Source organism: Alosa pseudoharengus, unplaced genomic scaffold, assembly GCF_046254945.1.
Source record: "Alosa pseudoharengus isolate Yale_2024_CS ecotype anadromous, Long Island Sound unplaced genomic scaffold, YU_APseudo_1.1 YU_APseudo_1.1_scf_21, whole genome shotgun sequence".
In the NCBI taxonomy this organism is placed as follows: domain Eukaryota; kingdom Metazoa; phylum Chordata; class Actinopteri; order Clupeiformes; family Clupeidae; genus Alosa; species Alosa pseudoharengus.
In genome coordinates, this window is record NW_027468674.1 from 20,355,168 (window position 1) to 20,375,936 (window position 20,769).

At 46.4% G+C, this 20,769-nt stretch overlaps 1 protein-coding gene across 5 annotated transcripts in view; it reads right to left on the reverse strand.

Moving 5' to 3' along the window:
- LOC143137790 (zinc finger MIZ domain-containing protein 1-like) overlaps positions 1-20,525 on the reverse strand; it is a 168,489-nt gene extending 147,964 nt beyond the window's left edge. For 3 of the 5 annotated variants that reach the window (XM_076298112.1, XM_076298113.1, XM_076298109.1), the window contains exon 1: positions 20,394-20,524. The gene's annotated coding sequence lies outside the window, so the exon portion shown is untranslated. Of the gene's footprint in view, positions 1-20,389 lie in introns of all 5 variants that reach the window. The other 2 variants (XM_076298114.1, XM_076298110.1) reach the window with 2 other exon arrangements.
- Positions 20,526-20,769: the final 244 nt, after the last annotated feature.

Sequence of the window (20,769 nt, forward strand, 5' to 3'; positions counted from 1 at the left end):
CTCAATCCACCACCAATTCCACTTACACGGACATCAAACCCAGAATGGGTCAATAGACATTTATAGCAAACCACAAGTAGCTTGAAACTTACATCATGAAGAGCTAACAAGGTGAATACAGACAGTCAGTTACACTTCCAGTAACTGTCCACTTTGTCCAGTCTGCTATCTGCTGAACTGCACTTTTCAGATTCTGTTCAACAGCTTTGAAGGGAAAAGAGGAGAAACAGCCGAAAGGCAGCTCTACTTCTGGTTTAAAAAAAAAAGAAAAGAAACCTTCAAAGGCAGTAGACGCCAGGCTGAGTCATGGAGGGGGTAGGACAGAGGTTACAGGAGATCCCAATGGAGGAGAGAGAACCTTCCGGAGCTTCCCTGAGGTGTTGGGGAGATGTTTTCTTTAAAAAATAAAAAAGCCTTGACTGCTAGTCACAGCAGGGATTCCACTTTCCTGATCTCTACTACCATTACACTGCCTGCCTCAGTCTCCTGTGTTCTACTCACACACACACACACACACACACACACACACACACACACACTCATTCTGCTGCTTTCTCTTCTCACCTCTTCTGCCATTGCTTTTACACTGCCTGCCTCAGAATCCTGTGTTCTGCTCTCTTTCTCTCTCTCCCTCTCTTTCATTCTGCTGCTTTTTCTTCTCACCTCAGTCTTCTCCCACTAACTCTCTTGTTCTGGCCTACTCAAGCTCGTTTGTCTTCTTCAGGGTCCACTTCAACTCCCTCGCTCTTCTTTTCTCTCTTGCTTCACATCTCGTCCCTCCATCTTTCTCTCTCTCTCTCTCTCTCTCTCTCTCTCTCTCGTCAGTGAGCACACAGCCCCACCTCACACAGCGAGCCTAACCAGGGACAGGTGTCGGCGACAAAAGACAGCGCCGCTGCGCATCTGCCGCTTCCTTTCAAGAGCGCGCTCAAACCCACACTTCTTGTAGAGAGGCACAGTGGCAGCATGTGTGTGTGTGTGTGTGTGTGTTGTGGGAGTGCCATATCCTATCCTGGCTGCCACTTCTATTTATTTGTTTATTTTTGGATTAATTTATTTACCTATTTGGTGTTTTGTATCTTTCAGGTTGGGCGAGGCTGCGATGGCGCTTCATGAATATTCAGGTGGGCCGCTGGGTAAATGAGGCGGAGAACAACGCAGCATGTTCTACACACACCTTTGGCACCCGCACACCCGCTCTCTCGTACGTCCCCTTTCCAAGGACCGCACAAGACCCACACTGCTTTCGGTACCCAAAGACCAATGTAAACCAACCAATACACACACATACACACACACACACACACACACACACACACACACACACACACACACACAAGGGCATCAATCACCTCGATGTAGCATTAATACGCAAACACACAGAAGACCAAACCACAGAATGTAACAACACATATAATTCTACGAATATGCAAAGCCAAACAGTAATATAATGCCGCCTATGTGTCTTACAGTGCTTCCTAACTGCGTGCAATGCAAGCAAGCATTAGAGACACAATCAGTTTGATAACTTTGTTTTCAATTGGAAAAGTACTGTGTAGCGCGCTGCGGTTCGGCATTTTGAGCAAAAATGTTGTTGGATGCCTCATCTCTATTTTGTTTCAGTCCCTCGACTTGTTCTGCTATTTTGAACAAGAAATACTATATGGCACAATAGAACGGCATATTTAATGGATTCAGTGTACAGAGATCATTCGATGCTACGCGACAATCGGACACTCTCATGCAGTTAGGACAAGCCGTTATAACATTATCAAACAATGATGATGTGCCCCTTTTTTGTGGCGGCGGTAGAGAGTTCTAGAAAACATTAGGGGGTCAAATCATGAGAGTGTGAATAACACAACCACCTAACCCTGCTGTTCCTCCGAAGGAAGAAAAGAAAACGCGCTTCATTGGGCCAGCACCGTGACTGCTGACATCAGCGTCAACAGAAAAATAAACATTTCCATCTCGCAACTCTGCCTTTGTCCAGCCTCTCCAATCTAAATGTTTGCCTGGCAAATATTTACCATGCAGCGGCGTCACATCTTAAAAGTCACACACACACAGAAACACACACACAGAAAAACACACACACACACACACACACACACACACACACACACACACACACACACACACACACACACACACACACACACACAATGAGAGTGCCCAGGTGTCTCACAAACACACTGAAAAATATCGCTAAATCAACCATTGCACCTGATATGTGTCTGTGTGTGTGTGTGTGTGTGTGTGTATATGTGCTTTATGCGTACACTCTCTGTGTGTGTATGCGTACACTCTCTGTGTGTGTGTGTGTGTGCCTACACTCTCTGTGTGTGTGTGTTCTGTGTGTACACTTTTGAGTGAGCGTGCATACAGTATGTCTGTATGTGCATATGAGAGAGTTTCAGGTTGTGTATCAGTGAATGTGTGTGTGTGTGTGTGTGTGTGTGTGTGTATCTATGCTGGGTGTGGGACTGTGTGTGTGTCTATCTATGCTGTATGTGTGTGTGTATCTGTGCTCTGTGTCTATGTGTCTGTGTGTCTGTGTGTGTATGTGTGTGTGTGTGTGTGTGTGTATGTCCAAGAGTGTGTGTGTGTGTTTAAAGATCCCACAGAGGCAGCTGATAAGATAGGTGACCAGTGGAAGCCTCCCATGCACAGAGCAATCCCTGCGCCAGAGAGGACAAAGTCAATATTGACAGACCGACGCGTCCTCGCAGTAGCTCTGGCTCAACCCTCTGCTTTTTCCACCTTTCCTCTCCTCTCTGCCGGAGGGTGAAATATGTCCAGTCAAGGAAAACCTGCTCAGGGCAAAATCTACATCCCCTCTACATTCGAGCTACACACACACACACACACACACACACGCACAAGCACACGCACACGCACACGCACACGCACACGCACACGCACACACACCTCCTTGTTGGAATAGACTTAAATAAACAAACCTTACTTGGTTTGGTTAAGTACTGAATATGAGTATGAATGTGCGTGTGTGTGTGCGTGTATGTGTGCGTGTGTGTGTGTGCGTGTGTGCGTACTCATGAACAGAAGCCTTAAGGTACTGACTGCCACCAGATGCTGTCTTTTGTCCACACGCTCCTGGAATGCCCAGCTCTGGAAGAGCAGATAAGAGAGGACTAGCTGCTGCGGTCTCTTTCCGGAACTCTGTTTGTGTCAACACATTACCGTTGCCGTGCCGACGGGACAACAGGTGCTCTTTGAACCTCTCACCTGCGCTTCATATTATTATTATTATTTTTTTCTGTGCAGTGGTGCTCCTTGAAGGGACAGGACCTCATCAAGGCCAATTAGCATGCAGAGGTGCCAACACAGTGGCGTGATGTACTTTGGACCGAGGAAACGCCAGAACAGCTTGGTCCGCAGGTTGGAATTAGCCCGCATCACAATGACAACGACCTCAACGACCTCAACAACACAACAACACACCCCCACCATTTCCAAGGCTGGTCTTTTCCAACAACTACCGTGACATTTTGACAGAAGGATGCGAGAAGAAACGAAATTCCCTCAGTACAAAACAATCCCCTACTCATCTCCTCTCTCATTACTACACACCCAATAAACAAAGCGCTCAATTACATAGTAATTGCAGTTCTAATAAACATGAACCACATGCAGGGATAAGTAAAGATTTGCACAATGGCCCATGCTCTATTAGTCCCTTAAAAAAAAAATCCTTCTCAGCTGTGAAAGTCATGTTGGCTCTGCCCTACCACCAGTACCACAATTACTGGTTTATTTGATTTCTTCCGCAGCCATGCTCTGGACAATGGAGAAATCCATAACTGCAGCAAGAGGAGGGCGAGGAGGTCCACTGTTGTTTCTCTGTGCTTTTTAGTCTGACCGTTGAGCCAGTGAGCAGGAGACAAACTTGTCTAGCCGAAGCCTCCTTCAGACGCCGCAAGGCTCCAGACTGGACGCCATACAGAGGGAGGCCCCTGCCAGGAAAGATGACTACTGGCTAGCTAGAGAGAGAGAGAGAGAGAGAGAGAGAGAGAGAGAGAGAGAGAGAGCAAGAGAGAGAGCAAGAGAGAGAGAGACAGACAGACAGACAATATTTTCACCAGTCTTTTACCAGTACAGCGGCTTTGGAGGGAGGGGCGCAGTAAAAACTAAAAACATCACGCAGAATGAAGAGAGAGCAGACAGGACGACAGAAAGAAAGACAAGACAGGACGACAGAAAGAAAGACAAGACAGGACGACAGAAAGAAAGACAAGACAGGACGACAGAAAGAAAGACAAGTTAAGAATGTAAGTTGTGCAGACACAAAGAGAGGAGGGAGTACTATTAAAATCAGCCCATACAGTCAGTGTGAGCCAGAGAGAGATTGAGACAAAGAAAGAAAAAGAGAGAGAGAGAGAGAGAGAGAGAGAGAGAGAGAGAGAGAGAGGGAGAGAGAGTTTTAAGCATGTTAGGAGGGCAAGTGCAGATATCTGTGGCATGAGGGAGCCAACGTAATAAAACTAAGTGCAGAAATATGAGATTTGCATCATTAATTCCCTGTGACTGATGACAGCTAAAGCTGATTCGGGGTCAATTATCTCAACCAGGCCTGCATCTGATTAAAATGAGATCCTCTCTCTCTCTCTCTCTCTCTCTCTCTCTCTCTCTCTCTCATTCTCCCTTTCCCTCTCACTCCCTCCATTTTCCTTCTGGAGTGTTTGGATATGCAAGTGCACATCCTTTTTAATGCCTGTTCGATGCGATGGTGTGAGACCTGGTGGGCCCACCCCCCCTCCTCCCTATATTCCCCACTATAGCCTCCCAACCCCATTAAGAGCGCCATTTGTATCCAAACGGGGGAAGCTTTGCTCTCACGAGGTTATCAAATAGAGATGAGCTCTCCACGGAGCCTGTCACTGCGCATCAAAACCCGAGAGCCACGCAAAAAGGAACGGCTTTAAAAATGTCAACAGCGCGCACACGCACACACACGCACACACGCGCACACACACACACACACACACACACACACACACACACACACACACACACACACACACACACACACACACACACACACACACACACACACACACACACACACACACACACACACACACACACACACACACACACACACACACACACACACACACACACACACACACACACACACACACACACACACACACACACACACACACACACACACACACACACACACACACACACACACACACACACACACACACACACACACACACACACACACACACACACACACACACACACACACACACACACACACACACACACACACACACACACACACACACACACACACACACACACACACACACACACCTCCTCTCCCTTCCCCCTCCATCCACCCCACCCATCCCTATCTGTCAGTAGGGGCTGTCATCCCATCAGGTTTGATACACACAAAAGCATCAATCTCCCCCATTCATCCACTGTGGCTTTCTCTTCCTGTGACTCATATGCCACGTGTGTATCCCACCGCCGCTGCACTGCTTGATGTTATTCACCGCTCCTTTCAATACTGCAGGGCTATGTGTTTACATCAGCCTAGCCTGTCAGTGTTGTAAAACATGCTGTGCCAGTAGCTTATAGCTGTGCCTTAGATACTAAAAAAAAAAAATAACAGAGAGAGAGGAGAGAGAGAGAGAAGGAGAGAGAGTGTGTGAGAGTGTGTGTGTGTGTGTGTGTGTGTGTGTGTGTGTGTGTGTGAGTGAGTGAGTGAGTGAGAGAGAGAGAGGAGAGAGAGTGTGAGTGTTGTGGGTACCTTACACAAGCTGCCTTTATCTGACAAATCCAAGCCAGCTCCCAATTTCTCATCCAGCGAGATCCCAAACAGGCACTCCCGGATCATAATAAAAATGAATGCAGTAGTTTGCAGTTCACTGAACAGTAGAGATTTAATGCCAAATTAGGTGTGTGACTCTGGACTACCTCTGGGCATTGTTCTGCAAATGCTATGTGCTTGTACTTTTCTAACTCCACCCCCCCCCCCCTCTGGAGCAGTAAACTATCCTGCATTAGTAATCATCAGGTAAATTCATAGTCCGGGGATTTTGGGGGATGTGTGGAGGGGAAAGAAAGTGATGTCAGCAGTGCTGTTGTAAAATCCAGACTTGTTCACCGTCTTCATACAGTCAGGGGAAATACATGGTGGCCAGAAAAAAAGTAGGAGGAAGTTAAAAAAAATAAAAAAATCACATTGCCTACAAAACATTCTCACTTCATTTTTTTTTCTTATCCCTTGAACTCCATTAGCCAAAATTGATGTACATTGAGAAGATATTGCCACTCAGATTCTGGTCAATTTGCCAAACGGATTAAGTGTATCAAATCCATTTTGCTGAGTGCATTGAAGAAGTGTCAGAATGAGGCATTTTCAATTTAGCCCCCGTATACCCCCCTTACATTTTCTCTCCTTCTTTCTCTCTCTCTCTCTCCCTCTCTCTCTCTCTCCCTCTCTCTCTCTCCCTCTCTCTCTCTCTCACCTACACTTCCACACTCAAGGGCCTCGGCTGTTGTACACGCTGCTTACCCAGCGAAAAGCAGGCCGGGACACGTATTTCATGTGTACCCGGCATTAAATTACTCTGACACAATCCACATATTTGATTCACCATTTGGCCGAGCCGTAATGATTTGGGGGGAGTGGAGGGGGGGGGGGGGGGTTCTGCTGGCAACTGCGCGCAACCGTCAGCCCTTGGTTTCCTCACCACCACAGGAACAGAACACGTCTTTCTCCAGGACTGGTCGCAGCCCGATTCCTTTTTTTTTATGAATTCTTAGGAAGACGACATAGGTTAAAAAATGCAAGCATTAAATATTCATGGGAGGCAAGGAACCCTTCACCCGTGAAGCCAGATCCCCTCCAAGCTATTGAGAAACGGAGAAACTTCTTGCAGATTTCTCGCTCTCCTTCTCTCGCCCACTCTCTCTCACTCACTCTCTCACTCTCACTCTCTCCCTCATTCCCCCCATTCCCATTTTAAACCAGCGGGGCTTAGCTTAACAAAAGCCGCATTCATTGTCTGAGAAAGACCAGGCCCCTGCAAATCATTCAAGAGAGTGCCGTGTGTGTGTGTGTGTATGTGTGTGTGCAAGGTTTAACGTTCCTAAAAAGTTATATACTGCAGTAACATTTGTAGAATATGAGGGGTGGGGTGGGGTGGGGCGGAGGGGTGGTCAGGGGGGATGTTTGGTTTAGAAAAGTACTTACATTTCCTCAAGGCTACCATTGCAATGTGAGAAGAGGTTCGTGAGAGAATTCAGCTAATGAGTAATGAATAAGGTGTGTGCTACCGAGAGAAAGCCGACTTCCGATGCGTTCGTTTGCAAGCATTTACCGCGGCCGACCCTATTCTCACCTCAACTCTGCAAACGCCACACATTACCGTGACTACCCCAGCACCACTGATACATTCCGTTCATTAATTTTGCACTCGGAGGACCCCTCTTATTTACCGACCAAAACAATCACATCAGCAAGCGATGGAGTAATGGGCAAAATAATTCATGTCGTTTTCCCCCAGAAGAACAAAATAATAAAACACAAATACACGCACGCGCACGCACACACACACACACACACTCACACACACACACACACGGTATGTTATTAAATCCATAATGCAAATTAGGTTATTAAAAATGAAGGGGGAAACATTGTCCCTGGACATGGGGAACAAGGCCAAACCGTCCCTTCTCTGTACAGAAACAAAAAGAAAACAGGTAGAAACCGCTTGCGGGCGTTTCGGAGAAGATGGGCTTTAACAAATGCAACCCGTGGTGGACCAGAAGGTACGCTGCCCCTTGGGTGACTTAGCAAACTCAACCGAGGGCGTTCCACTTTGCCTGTGAAGTTTATAAACAAAGCATCTGCCTAGGAGCTGTGCTGCATGATCCTACAGACCCCCTCCCCAACACAAACACACACACACACACACACACACACACACACACACACACACACACACACACACACACACACACACCCAGACGAACCTCCGCAGACAAGAAGAACTGCATTGATTGTGTCTGGGCTTGTTTTGTAAATACTGGCACTGGCTCTCTCTCGTTGCTATTGTTTTTTCTCTCAACATCTCATCATCGAGATGCATACATTTTTTTAAGGAAATGTACAGCCTCGGGCTCAATGAATTAACAAAAAGCTTGCACCTTGTTATTATCCCTAGCATGTCCGAACAGTTTTCCTTTTGTGCAACACACATCCTACCTTGGTCGATTCAGGAGTCTGCTGTGCAGGCAAATCAGGAATTACAAGAGTCACATTATTACACAGCACATTTTGCTATGATTTAAGACACCACGCAAGGCTCCACTAAACCTGCCTGCAATGAAAATTATAAACAGCTTCTTATTGACACAAATTTGCTTGAGCAGTAAAACGCCAAGAAAGCGCTGACAAAAAAAACAAATGCAGCAAAATCCGATCAGGAACCAATCCAAAGCCTCTAAAATCTGCAATCAGCAATAGGCTGCATATCTAGACACTCATATAAACTAACAAGAGGACTCCCCCTCTGCCATATAAACTTTACCAAATTACTGTAACGGGAATGTATTGTCATAACTACAACATAGCTACAACTACTGCTACAAAACATCTATAAAAGAAGGGTGAGCTTTGCTGTTGGGATGTTATATGAAGGCAGCCATTCCAGAGTTGATGACACAGGAGCAGTCCTGTGATTTCCCTACTTGAAAATTAGGGTACATCTGGAAAATAGCAGAAAAAGTCATGCAGTTGCAGTGGTAACATTGTTCCATTGTCGAACAGAATCGACTCGACTCGAGTCGCCTGTTTCCAGACCAACAGCTTGGCATCGGAGTTGCTTATATTATTCTCTCGGAAATCAAGTTGTAATCATTGGGTACTTTGATCCTTGAACAATTATTTGAGAGGGGGGGAAAAGGAAAGCAAGAGAGAGTGAGAGAGTTTGAGAAAATCAACTGCAAAGCAAATTATCTGAAGCATTCTTTTGCTCTTGGAAAGCTGCCAAGCCCTTTGAAGCCTCCGCCTGAGACACAAGGAAGCCTGCTCCAAGCGAGCGGCAACAATATCACCCTATTCCCTCCCAATTTGTGTTTACAACAAAAAACAGCGAAGGGAAGGGGGTTGAAGAGGGGTAAAAAAAATCACTAGTCAATATGGCTGCCTAATATCTTCATGGAGAGCCTGTCAAAAAATATCAAACAAACAAAGATCCCAGGACAAAAAAGTAGCTCTTTTCTTCCCTCGTCCTTTTGAGTCTGTAACAAGGCTCTAATCCTCTGTAATGATTTACAAAGTGACAAGTCAAACAGATTTACTGTGACAGATTGAAAAGAGCCCAACATAAATATAATTACCTCTCACGTGGTGTCTTTACACCAACCCCGCCGCCTACCCACCCCCGTCCCTCTATACAGCCACACAATAGGATATGTTCAGCAGCCGGCAGCCATACGCTTTTTTTTTTTTTTTCAATTTGCTCATCAAGATCCGACGTCTCACAGTGGAACAGCACAAAATAAATGATTACAGGGTCTGTTAGCACTTAAAGTGGCAGGGCCTTGTTAGCCTTGTGGTTTAGCTTGCATTAGTGCATTAGCCTGCTGCCTTTCTTTCTCTTCCTCGCTCCCTTTTTTTTTGTTCAGTGTCTGTGTGTAGCCGGCACTGGTCAACCCTTGCTTGACATCATGGCTGATGAACCGTGACCCAAAGGCAATGGCGTGTGGTAATTCCTAAGACACCAGCTGCAGCTAGCAGCTAACTGCATGCTAATACAGGAGCTCTTGCAAGGGCAGATGCCCAGCGAGTTGGCTGCCAAGCACATGGTTTTTAAGCGCGAGTGGGAGAGAGGATCTTGTTGCAGCCAGTCATGCTTTTCAATTATGAACGCTCCCGTAATGATAAAATGGTGAGATCATTCGGATGGTGGTCTGCCACGTTGATTTGACGCACTGCATTGCCGAGGCAAAGGTTCGGGGTGGGAGGTTAGCGGCACCTTGCTGGCAAGGACTTGCGGTGACATGCCTGCAAGTCCCTTGGTGGAACTCCTGCTTGCTTTCTGCTAGAGAACCCAAGTGCCACCATGCCCATCTGACTCATGCTCCACGGCACACACACACACACACACACCTCGCATTTACCAGGGATGTCCCCCAAAATAGCGTCTCATTTCCCCCCCCACTTTCCCCCCCCCCCTCACACAGAGGCCACGTGCTCCTCTTTCCACATGCAAACGAGCCTTGATTGCCAGTAGAGTGTTTGGAGGTATGCGTTCTCGAGCGTTAAGCTAAAATATGTGCTGGCAGGGGAGTGGAATGAGAAAAGAAGCAATCTGGCTCGCAGCTGAGCTTGACTTTGACACGCGGCAAGACATAAGAAACCCAACTAGCTGCACATCCACTTAAGGCAAAGGATTCGACACAGGGCCCGAAACGACGGCTTCTTCCTTCTGTGACAATGCCTATTTGCCACAGGGACAGACAATACCCATTCCTTCATGTATTTATGAATGGAACCTGCCTAGCTTTTACTCAGAGAAAAGGTACAGAATCCTTTTACTAATATAAACCAAATTATGGGTAAATCCTAGACCTGTGAAAATACCCCCAGTGTTTCCCATACATTGACTTATTTGTGGCGGCCCACCACAATATCAACATTGACCACCACACAATGATTTTCCAGGTTGTACTAAATTGTGCTTAAATCTGGTTAGCATCATAACCACTCTGTGCTAATTTGTCAAAAACTGTTGCATTTAAGTTAATTCTGCAAACCAACCACCACATGGAAGTCAATTCTCTGGGAAACACTGACCCCATATTACGTTCTATCAGCAAACAAGCGAGATTACAATTCTCCGAAATCAACCTGCACCCACACACAATTAATCGCGCTTTGTGCCAAGTATTTGTGTTTCTTAGAAAGAGCTCTTGAAGTGTCATGAGTGAATTTAAAATACAGTGACAACATTTACTGTAAAATAGCTTACATGATTCATATTATTCTTTTAAGGGCAACTTGTGTGAGACAATGCATGTGTCTTTTATCTGCTGAGAAAGACAAAAGGACCATATGTCTGGTACTTTAGCAATGAATTAATGCAGTATTGCAGAGAGAATACTCCAGACTGGGCTGATTAAAGAAACAGACCTCGCCTTGCAAGTCTCCACCTCCCTCTTCGCCGTACTGCTAGCCTACAATACAGAAAACACAGATGCTGCCTAAAAACACCAGATGCTGCCTACATGTGACACGTTGGAAAGGATCACTATACGGAGGGTGGTTGGGTGCTGTCATTCTTGTTTGTGCCCACCCCTGAATATCCTGTTCAACCCCCCACCCCCTCACAAACACCACCACGAGCTCTCTCTCCAACCCCCCACTCCACCCCACGGCAAATGTCAAGTCCAGGTGCAAGCGACAGAGCTCCCCCAAAGACTGCCTTTGGAATTAGGTAGTGGCCATTTATTAAAAAAAAAATCAGGGGGTCATGGGGGATGGGGGAGGAGATGGTTGGCCAGGACAGAGTGGGGGGGTGGGGATGGGGGGGGGGGGGGGGGGTTGGACAGTCACCGGATGGCAAGGAAGTGAACAGACAATGTTTACACAGTGGTTATTTAAAGTCCTCTGGAAACGGCTCCTCCAGCCCAAAATAGCAGAGCTGGCCGCTGCAATACTGCGTCCCTGTGTCCCGGTCCAGAGTCCCGACCACAAGCCTCCCCACCCCACCCCTCCACCCACCCCCACCCCCACCCCCCCCCCCAACCCACCCCAAGCCACAACCTCAGGTCACAGCTTTACACAAAGACCCAATAACACAGCGAGGAATAAAAGCTAGGAAAAAAAACATGGTCACACACACATACATATGCGCACACTGGCGGGCACACACACACACACGCACTCACACACACCGACCCATACACACACAAACACACACACACACACACAGTGTGCTGCTTTTGATTTATTACGCTCTATCTGGCACTGAGACTTCTATTACCGTCTTCATTTCTTGCCTGCAGCTGTCACCTCAGCACAGTGGTGGTGGGGGCTGATGCATGCCCTGCACCTGAGCTGCCACTACAGTTACTGCTGCTGCCACCACTGCTGCTGCTGCTGCCGCTACAACCGCTGCATAATGTGCTCGGTGTAGAGGGGAAATACTTGGTACCAAAGGTTGACAGAAGCTCCCCTATTTTCAAATATGCTGTGTGCGTGTGTGTGTGTGTGTGTGTGTGTGTGTGTGTGTGTGTGTGTGTCCTGAACGTTTGTATTCATTGGACGCTCATTTGAGGCTGGGTTCAAATGTTAAAGTGATGTCCGTTTTGGGAGCGTCTTTACTCAAAGGTCACCAGCAGAAGGGCACTGAGGGAATTCAAACCCTGACAGATGTATGGAGTCATCTGTGTGGCTGAATGAGAGATCTACGGTGCGAAACACCAATGGCAGCATCATGAAAAGATTTGTTTTCTGCCCTCTTGAAAATGGAGTCTGTCTGACACCACCAGCACGGCGTGATGGATGCAGGGAGACGGGGGTGGGAGGAGAAAAAAAAATAAAATAAAATGATGTTGGTGCGAGAATATCACAACGCGGAGCGGAATGGAGTCTGCGGTGATGAATGAAATGAAATCAGGAGGAGAGTGCCATTTGCTCAAGACGCCGTGTCGAAGTCAAGCACCACAGGAGCGATTTTGGCACACCGCACCTTTCGCTTGTCGGCGGGGCCTGGGGTTGCTGGGGTAACAGATTACCCTTCTTTTGCTCCCCCACTTTCATAGACTTATTGAAGAAATTATCACAGAGGGAGAGAAAGAGACGGGGAGCGATTGAGTGCAACATTGTGGGGAAAAGAGAGATAATAAACAAAGGATGAATGGGTTTACAGCATCCATACCACAATGAGGTCAAAGCATGAGGAACCGAGTTCAACCTGGGTCATTTCCCGATCCCACCCATTTGCTCTCTCCTGCCACTCACTCTCTTCGCTCTTTTTTCTCTCAATAAAACCCCAACAAATATACTATTAAAAAGACATAGCACGTGTATCAATGTACCACTGGTCTGGCAAGGCCATGTGTGACTTCGTCCACTCATCACGACTGTACACTCCTGAGGAGAGGAATCAATTTTAGATGGTTGATTGTGCCAAAATCAACCATAGACGAGGGTGGAATTTCTTTCAAAAAAAACATTCTTGCTTTGGACATTTTTCAATTTAAAATAAATGTCAGTACTTTCTGCTTTGTTTTCCCAAGGTTTTGGGATGACTGAACCTTCAAACTCAGTCAGAACCTTTTGTTGCGAGAGGTGCTCTTAGAAAATGTCACCACTAGACGTGTGCCCGTAGACATCAGTCTGTATCAGTGTTTCAGCATTTAATTATTCAGCAGGTGGCTTTGCGCCCAGAGAATGTCTCATTTGAGTCCAAAAAAATGTGCCTCTGTCAAGACTTGAACTTTTGACTCTGGCGTTGAGAGCACCAAGATCTCAAATAGTCACTTTATCAGAACACAAAGGCCTTCTTGAGTCAGAGCTTCCGAAACAGGAAGCACACCAGATAAAGATCCAAATACACACAGATAACACACATGACACATGCAACACTTTCTGCACATCACCCATCTCGCCGACAGACAGTGTGACAGACCGAAAACTATCTAGTCTCTCTTTCTCACACACACACACACACACACACACACACACACGGCAGGTGTTTTTGCAGATCAATAACTCACCTCCAGTGGTTGTCCAATTACCTCATGCTAAAATATTCCCCAGATGTAAATATCCCCTGCAAGGTGGCATTGGGTAAAAAAGCATCAAAGTCAACGCCTTAAATTTGCCGAAGGACGACTGAAATCACCTAAAAATGCTGCTCGTGTTTAATTTATAACGGCGGCATATTCAGGGCTGGCTGAATGTTATTTACGATTCAGGGGCTGGCCACTTACTTCAGGCACTGGGAACGACGCATTGTGACATCCTCCTCGTATGTTTTTCACCGGGTGTCAAATCAAACATGCATGAGCCCGAGACTGCTGAGCCCCAATGGCGGCTTCGCCAGCACAGAAAGCACTTAGAGAAAGCACAAAGAGTGAAACTGGTGCTGAGGTGCGGCTCTAACTGTGCCACTGTCATCTGGTTTGTGTTCACACATACAAGCCATGCCACTGACTGTCACTAAATGTCTTTTGTTGGCCCCTATGGAGAGGAAGTTGGACTGCAAAAGGTTTGAGTTTGCAGGAAAACCACAGTGGCGTGTGGCTGATTACGGGGTAAAGGTTGGATGAAGCAACATAGAAATGAAACTAGCAATGAGTGAAATTCAACTAAACAAACATGACATAATTTCACTTATAAAAATGTTATGTGATTCTGGAATCTTACAAGTTACTGGCAGTTTCCACACCATTTTAATGACCATTTCTCCAAAACTGACTTCATTTTTTGACCAGTCTAATGCGAAATCACACATGTTCTGTCCAATGCTATTTTCTAACATTAAAGTATGGTACATGATACAGTGCTCATTTCACAAACCTATTAAAAATGCTATACACTTGAAATTTCATGTTTCAACATCTTTAAAGATGCAATTTCCTACAAATTCTTCAACACCAGATACCAACCTCCAAACATACAGTAAATGTAAACAGACACACTTTCAGATAGAACACTACCTTCCCGTTCCTGTTGCATCATAAATGGGATTTTAATCAACAAGGGTTAGTTTAATATTATATTGCTTATTTCAAGTCTGGGCAGCGAGCCAGTGAAAATATTTGGACACGTTAATGATGTGCCAGCAACACTGAGGTGTCCCGGTGACCGCGCGAGTTAGCCTCGCCGCGGCAACATAAACAGCCAACATCGGCCCCCATTGTTCAGCACTAACAAGCCCGGCGATGGGGGTCAATCGCGTTCTCCCTCCCTGCCTCGACCGCTCACTCATACTCTAGCAGGTAACACGGATGAAGAGGAGGAGGAAGGAGATGATGAAATGATAGAAGAGGTAGAAGAAGAAAAAGAAAAGGAGAAATGGGATGTACAGAAAGAAAAAGAAGAAGAGGAGGAAGATGTAGAAGAGGATGAAATGGGGGGGGGGGGAGCTACCCTCTCCAGTTTGTTTGGTGTGGGACTAGGGTTAGAGTGTTTCCACACACCCAGGTCATTCACAATCTCTTACAAAAGGGGGATATTAGATTAACAGAGATTAGGCGTGAGTGGTGCTCCCAAAAAGAGCTAGAATAACAAACTTAATGCTTAGCTGAGGAGTCAACAGTGGGATTATGGGGAAAAGACGTTTAAATCCAGCACTAATATCCACGATGGGCTTTCCTTACAATGGGACATGGGTGTTTCCGTAAGCTCTGCTCAGTGGATACACACAAAAAAGGTCTTTTTTCCCCTTTTCGTATGTTACAACTCCTGCTCAGCTTCATCAAGTAAGTACCAGTGTGTGGATGTGTGTGTGTGTGTGTGTGTGTGTGTGTGTGTGTGTGTGTCTGTGTAGTGCAATACACATACACACAAAAACAACTCACAAATTCACAGACAAAGACTTGCACAAATACACACAGGCACACACTGTCCAAAATCTGCCAGAAAGAACATCAAATAACAGCGCTCGGGATTTTACTACTTTCTTGTCCTGACACACCAAGATGGGGGCAAAAAACAATAACAGATGTCTGGTGTTTTTTGGCTCACAAAAGATTTTTCTACACCAAAACAAAAAAGGCATCCCACTTCACACAAAATATTTTCCAGGCAGCGGAGCGCGGGAGTGTTTGTCCTTGTTGCTGTTGCGGGGCCAGCCTGAAGACCGACTCTCTTACCTGCTCCGGCTAGGGTGCAGATTAGCGGCCTGAAGCCATGGCTTCCACCCCTGTTACACCCACAGCTCCGGCCCAGCCAGAGAAAGAGAGAAAGAGAGAGAGGGAGAGAGAGAGAGAGAGAGAGAGAGAGAGAGAGAGAAAGATGGAGAAAGAGAGAGGGAGAGGTTGCACGCTATAATATGATTAAATACTCTGTGGTCTGGCGCCAGCCTTGGCCACCCCCTCGTTATTTTTCCCTCCGTCTTGCTCTATCTCTCTCTCTCTCCCTCACATTCTCTCTTTTCGCTTTCGCGCATGGGTCGCTCACTCTCTCTTTTTCCTCTCTGTCTCTTTCTTTTCTGTCTCTCTTGCTTTCTTTGTCTCATTTTTTTTCTCTTCCTCTCTCTTACCCTGTCTGCCCCTCTCTGTCTCCCTCTCTCTTGCTCTCCATTTCTCACTGTTCCCTGACATTCTCCGTACCTCATAGTCAGACTCAATGTTAATGTTTTTTTCTCTCTCTTTCTCTTTCTCTTTCTCTTTCTCTCTCTCTCTCTCTCTCTCTCTCTCTCTCTCTCTCTCTCTCTCTCTCTCTCTCTCGCCTTCTGATCTCCGCTGCCACGAGACAAACACAACTACCATGAGAACAATTAAATCAGGCGCTCTCCCTTCCCCGAGTCACAGATCGGGTTCCTAACGCGGACCAGCCAGGAAAGTGACAGACATGATCTATGTTCTCCCACACACCCATCCACCTCCACCCTCCACCGTGAAACGACCCGGGTTGGGATTGGGGGGCCACAGTAGCCGCCCCCCCCCCCCCCAAAAAAAGGGGGGGGGAGCACAGGTGCGGGGCAGTCTGGGGGTACATTCCCCGGCCCCCTTCACAGCCCTCACTGTGAGCCGGAAGACCGACAATACTCCACAGAAGAGGAGGAAGGCTGGGGAACGAGATCTCTTCAGCAGAGTGACTGGTTCTTTGTCAAAGCCAAGGTTATGGGATGCAATCTTAACCAGCCCATGCATTGTTATGTCATTAACGGGTGGATATAGCACTGCTTGGGATCGCCGGGGCGACTCTTCCACTAATCGATTAATCATACTCGCCGCTGATTTATCTGAGCAATGAGAGGCAATTAACAGTGCGGTTAAGAACTCAGGGATCTTTGCCTTGTCACAGGGGAGAGCGGAAGAGGAATCTGCTGAGTGCTCAATGTGAGAATAAGTTATCCCAGGGCATTCATTTACACTTTTTTACAATCTCTCTCTCTCTCTCTCTTTCTCTAAAAAATAAGAGGAGCTTGAATGTCCTGATACACACATACGCACTGATAACCATTTAAAACTTTAGCATTGGCAAACACGGCACTTCCTATGCGTCCCTCTTTCCTCATAGCACACTTGTGTAGAGTGTGTATGTGTGTGTGTGTGTGTGTGAGTGTGAGTGTGAGAGCGAGAGAGAAAGAAAGATCACTGCAAACATGGACACACTCTGTCCCATGCTTCTAACAAAGATCCCCCACTCCACCCCACCCAACCCACTACCACCAATCACATTACAAGCAACAGCAGAGGCTAAATGCACAATTTACTGGCCACTTTAGACCCCATTTGCAATTGATGAGCGTGAGGCCTGTGAGCATGGGGGAGATTTATGGCCATGTGCCGCTGTAGCACCACAAAGAGGCCCCGGGTCACAGCAGGAAATGCATGGGAGAGAAAGTGTCTTGTTAAACCACTTTTATGCGATCATCATTTCAGCAAGGTAATTTATATTGCCTTTATTGATGGATTATTAAATGTATAAACCTTATTGCAAGAGGGGTCGCTCTGAAATGGTGTGGTGGTGTGTGGAGGAATGTCATTTTATAGACACACCGCGGGAGCCTGATCTGTGAGAGATGTGAAGTCACTTGATGCACGCCTGACCACCCTGGGTGACAATAAGAGGGTGTGGGTCTATCTCCATGCATCTAGATGGGAAAAGGTAATAACTCCTCCGGTCTCTCTCTTTCTCTGTGTGTGTGTGTGTGTGTGTGTGTGTGTGTGTGTGTGTGTGTGTGTGTTCTCTCTGATCTCCAGCTTGAATCATTTCCCATGTGGCAGGGCAATTTTCAGCTCCCATACACTCACCTCAACAAGAGCGAGAGAGAGAGAAAGAAAGAAAGAGAGAAAGAAAGAGAAGGAGAAAGAGAGGTCTGCAGCAGTGTGGCCAGCATGACAAACACACAAACACCACAGTCTGGGGATGACTTAAACATTCATCACCTCATCCTCCCGAAAAAGAGAGAGAAAAAAGTGTGAGATGAATGAGGCTCGCACAGAGCACTGAGGTGATGGCATGACTGAATCACTCCATCAGAGAGAGAGAGAGAGAGAGAGACAAACACAACAGGAAGAGGTGAGGAGGCACAGACGGGTATTTTCAACCAGTCCACTCAGCACCCAACAGCGGTTAGGACACTTAAATAGCACTTAAATACACGTTGGGCGCACAGCCCCCGCAAAGCCAACTAGGAGCATTGTTGAAAGTTGCGTAGTAGTTGAGTAGTAAAATTAAAAATGTTTACAGAAGTGTGAAGCTGTTAATTATAAGTCTTGTTTTATAGAACACAACAGAGGGAAAGGGGAAAAAAAACATTCAACCAGTGTCTTGTGATATCTCACGAGGACACACTAACATCAGACTCACTCCATCGTCATAGACGGGGGTAAGGATGTCCACAAAGCGCATTTATGTAATGACACTGGTTTATAAATACTTCTTTTGCCTTCCATAACAACGTGTGCTTCACTGGCGGGTTTTGGGGGTGGGGGGGGGAGCCCAGTTAATAAATGGGTCTACTTGAGTCCCCTGTCGCACGTGCTGGAATCGCAGATCTCCGTTTCAATGTGTCTTTTGTTTGACGACTGGTGTTTCAACATCCCCAAGCTGAATAGGAGAAGGGTCAGTGCAGTGCTGCTGCCCCCCCCCCCCCCCTCCATCTCCAGTCCTCCACCCAATGCTAATTCCAAGTCGCAACCTGGGGGCCCCCACAGTGAAGGAGAGGGGAGGGAAAGAAGGAGGAAAGTTAACTCACCCCCTAACACCAACACTCTCTCTCTCTCTCTCTCTCTCTCTCTCTGAAATATTAAACATACCAGGACCTCTTTTGCCCTAAGAAATATTTAGCACACTTGAAACCAAATGAGAAACGAGTATGTCGCCAAGATGTGTTGTGTTAAGCACACACATATGCAAACCCATGCTTATGTCAATGTGTGTGTGTGTGGGGGGTGGGGGGGAGTGAGAGAGAGCACTGACCAGCAGCACCTATGTTTTCATAGAGGGAGGACAGATTGCTGTCTCATACTCCGTGCAGCTTTGATGATGTTGCAGAGCATTAGTACTCGGTTACATCATTACAATAACAAGGAGAGAACATAGTGGACCCTCTAGCCAGAGGAAAGGACATGCTACACTTCAGCCTACATCGCGCAGCACCGGGAGCCACTTCAAAAAGACGGAAAGAGTACCAGGATCTCACGAGAATTGTGATTTCTTTATCAGCAGTTTCTAAAATGCAAATATCTCGCGTCTCCCAAAACAGCAGCTGAGCATGGCTTCACAGGAGACACCCCACCTCCCTTCCTCTCTCTCTGTGACAATGGTTAAAAAGCCGAGCAGCGCAGAGTGTTCAGTTCAGTCTGGCAGATTTTTTTTCCACTTGGCTGTTCTTTGGCTTCCTGGACAGATGTACAGCTATGAAAGGGAACCGAGTCTTTGCAAGAGGCCCTTAGTCCCAACTGGATTCAGACAGGAAAAAAATCTGGAGACAAACCCGTCAGTTGCTATAACCAAATACACTACACACACATAGCCTACTACAGCCAACATGGTCCACACCAGGTCTATTCGTCAGCGTGAAACATATGAAAGTTACCCGCTTAAATGAATAGCCTAAAGAAACCTAGAAGGCTAGATTAATTAAAACACACGCAACTTAAGCATGGCGAAAAGTGTAAAAAAGCACAACATGCGGCGAGTTTAAAATGCGTGTAGTCTACTCTTTGGCTACACAGGACAAATGTATTTACCGATCCGTTGCGCTTAAATTTATGAATGGAATAAAGACGGCATGGTTAAATTGTTGCACTTCCAGCACAAACCATGCGTCTTAAATGTAAACCCCAACGTTATCTCTGCGTAATATGCTCGTATGCTACCATAATCCTTCAACTTCTTGATTGATCATATCAACAGTATATCTCAACAACCTAAAAATCTGCACAATACAGATCAGATCAAACGCGCTGAACAGCAATGCCGTGTCTGTTACTGGCGAAACGTACACCCCGATTGAGATTTCCGACAGTCTCAAGCGGCCGCGGACACATCACAATAACCCCTTCCTTATTAGCGTGGTCGAGCTTTATAAACGCTTCTTGAAGTGATAACACTATCGTTGGGAATCAATTCCATCCATCTAAACACAAAACCATCCGAGGCAAGAGGTGTGAACGACAACACGGAAACAAATATGGAACTTACTTACAGATTTCACCCCGGGCGGCGAAAGCGGAAAAAATCCTCCGTGTTGTTTGCCTCTTGTTTTTAAATATCTTCCTTTTTTCCCTCGTCACAAGCTCTAAGAATGGACTTAACGTCAGTGGGTGAGTAACTGAGTCAACTAGAAGAGAGCACAGTAAGTTGAAGTGTCAAATTACATTGGCTATTCTATTACCAAAGGGCCATGCTTGGTGGTTGGTATGAAAATACGTCCCGGAGTGCTCCTTGGAAAGCCATTGGACCAAACCGGAATGGACTGGTGTGGTGATCTTCAACAATAGTTGTTCCATTATCGCACATGATGTGGATGTGAGGCTAGGCTATTATGTTCAGGCGTAATTAATGTAGCTTGCATTAATTAC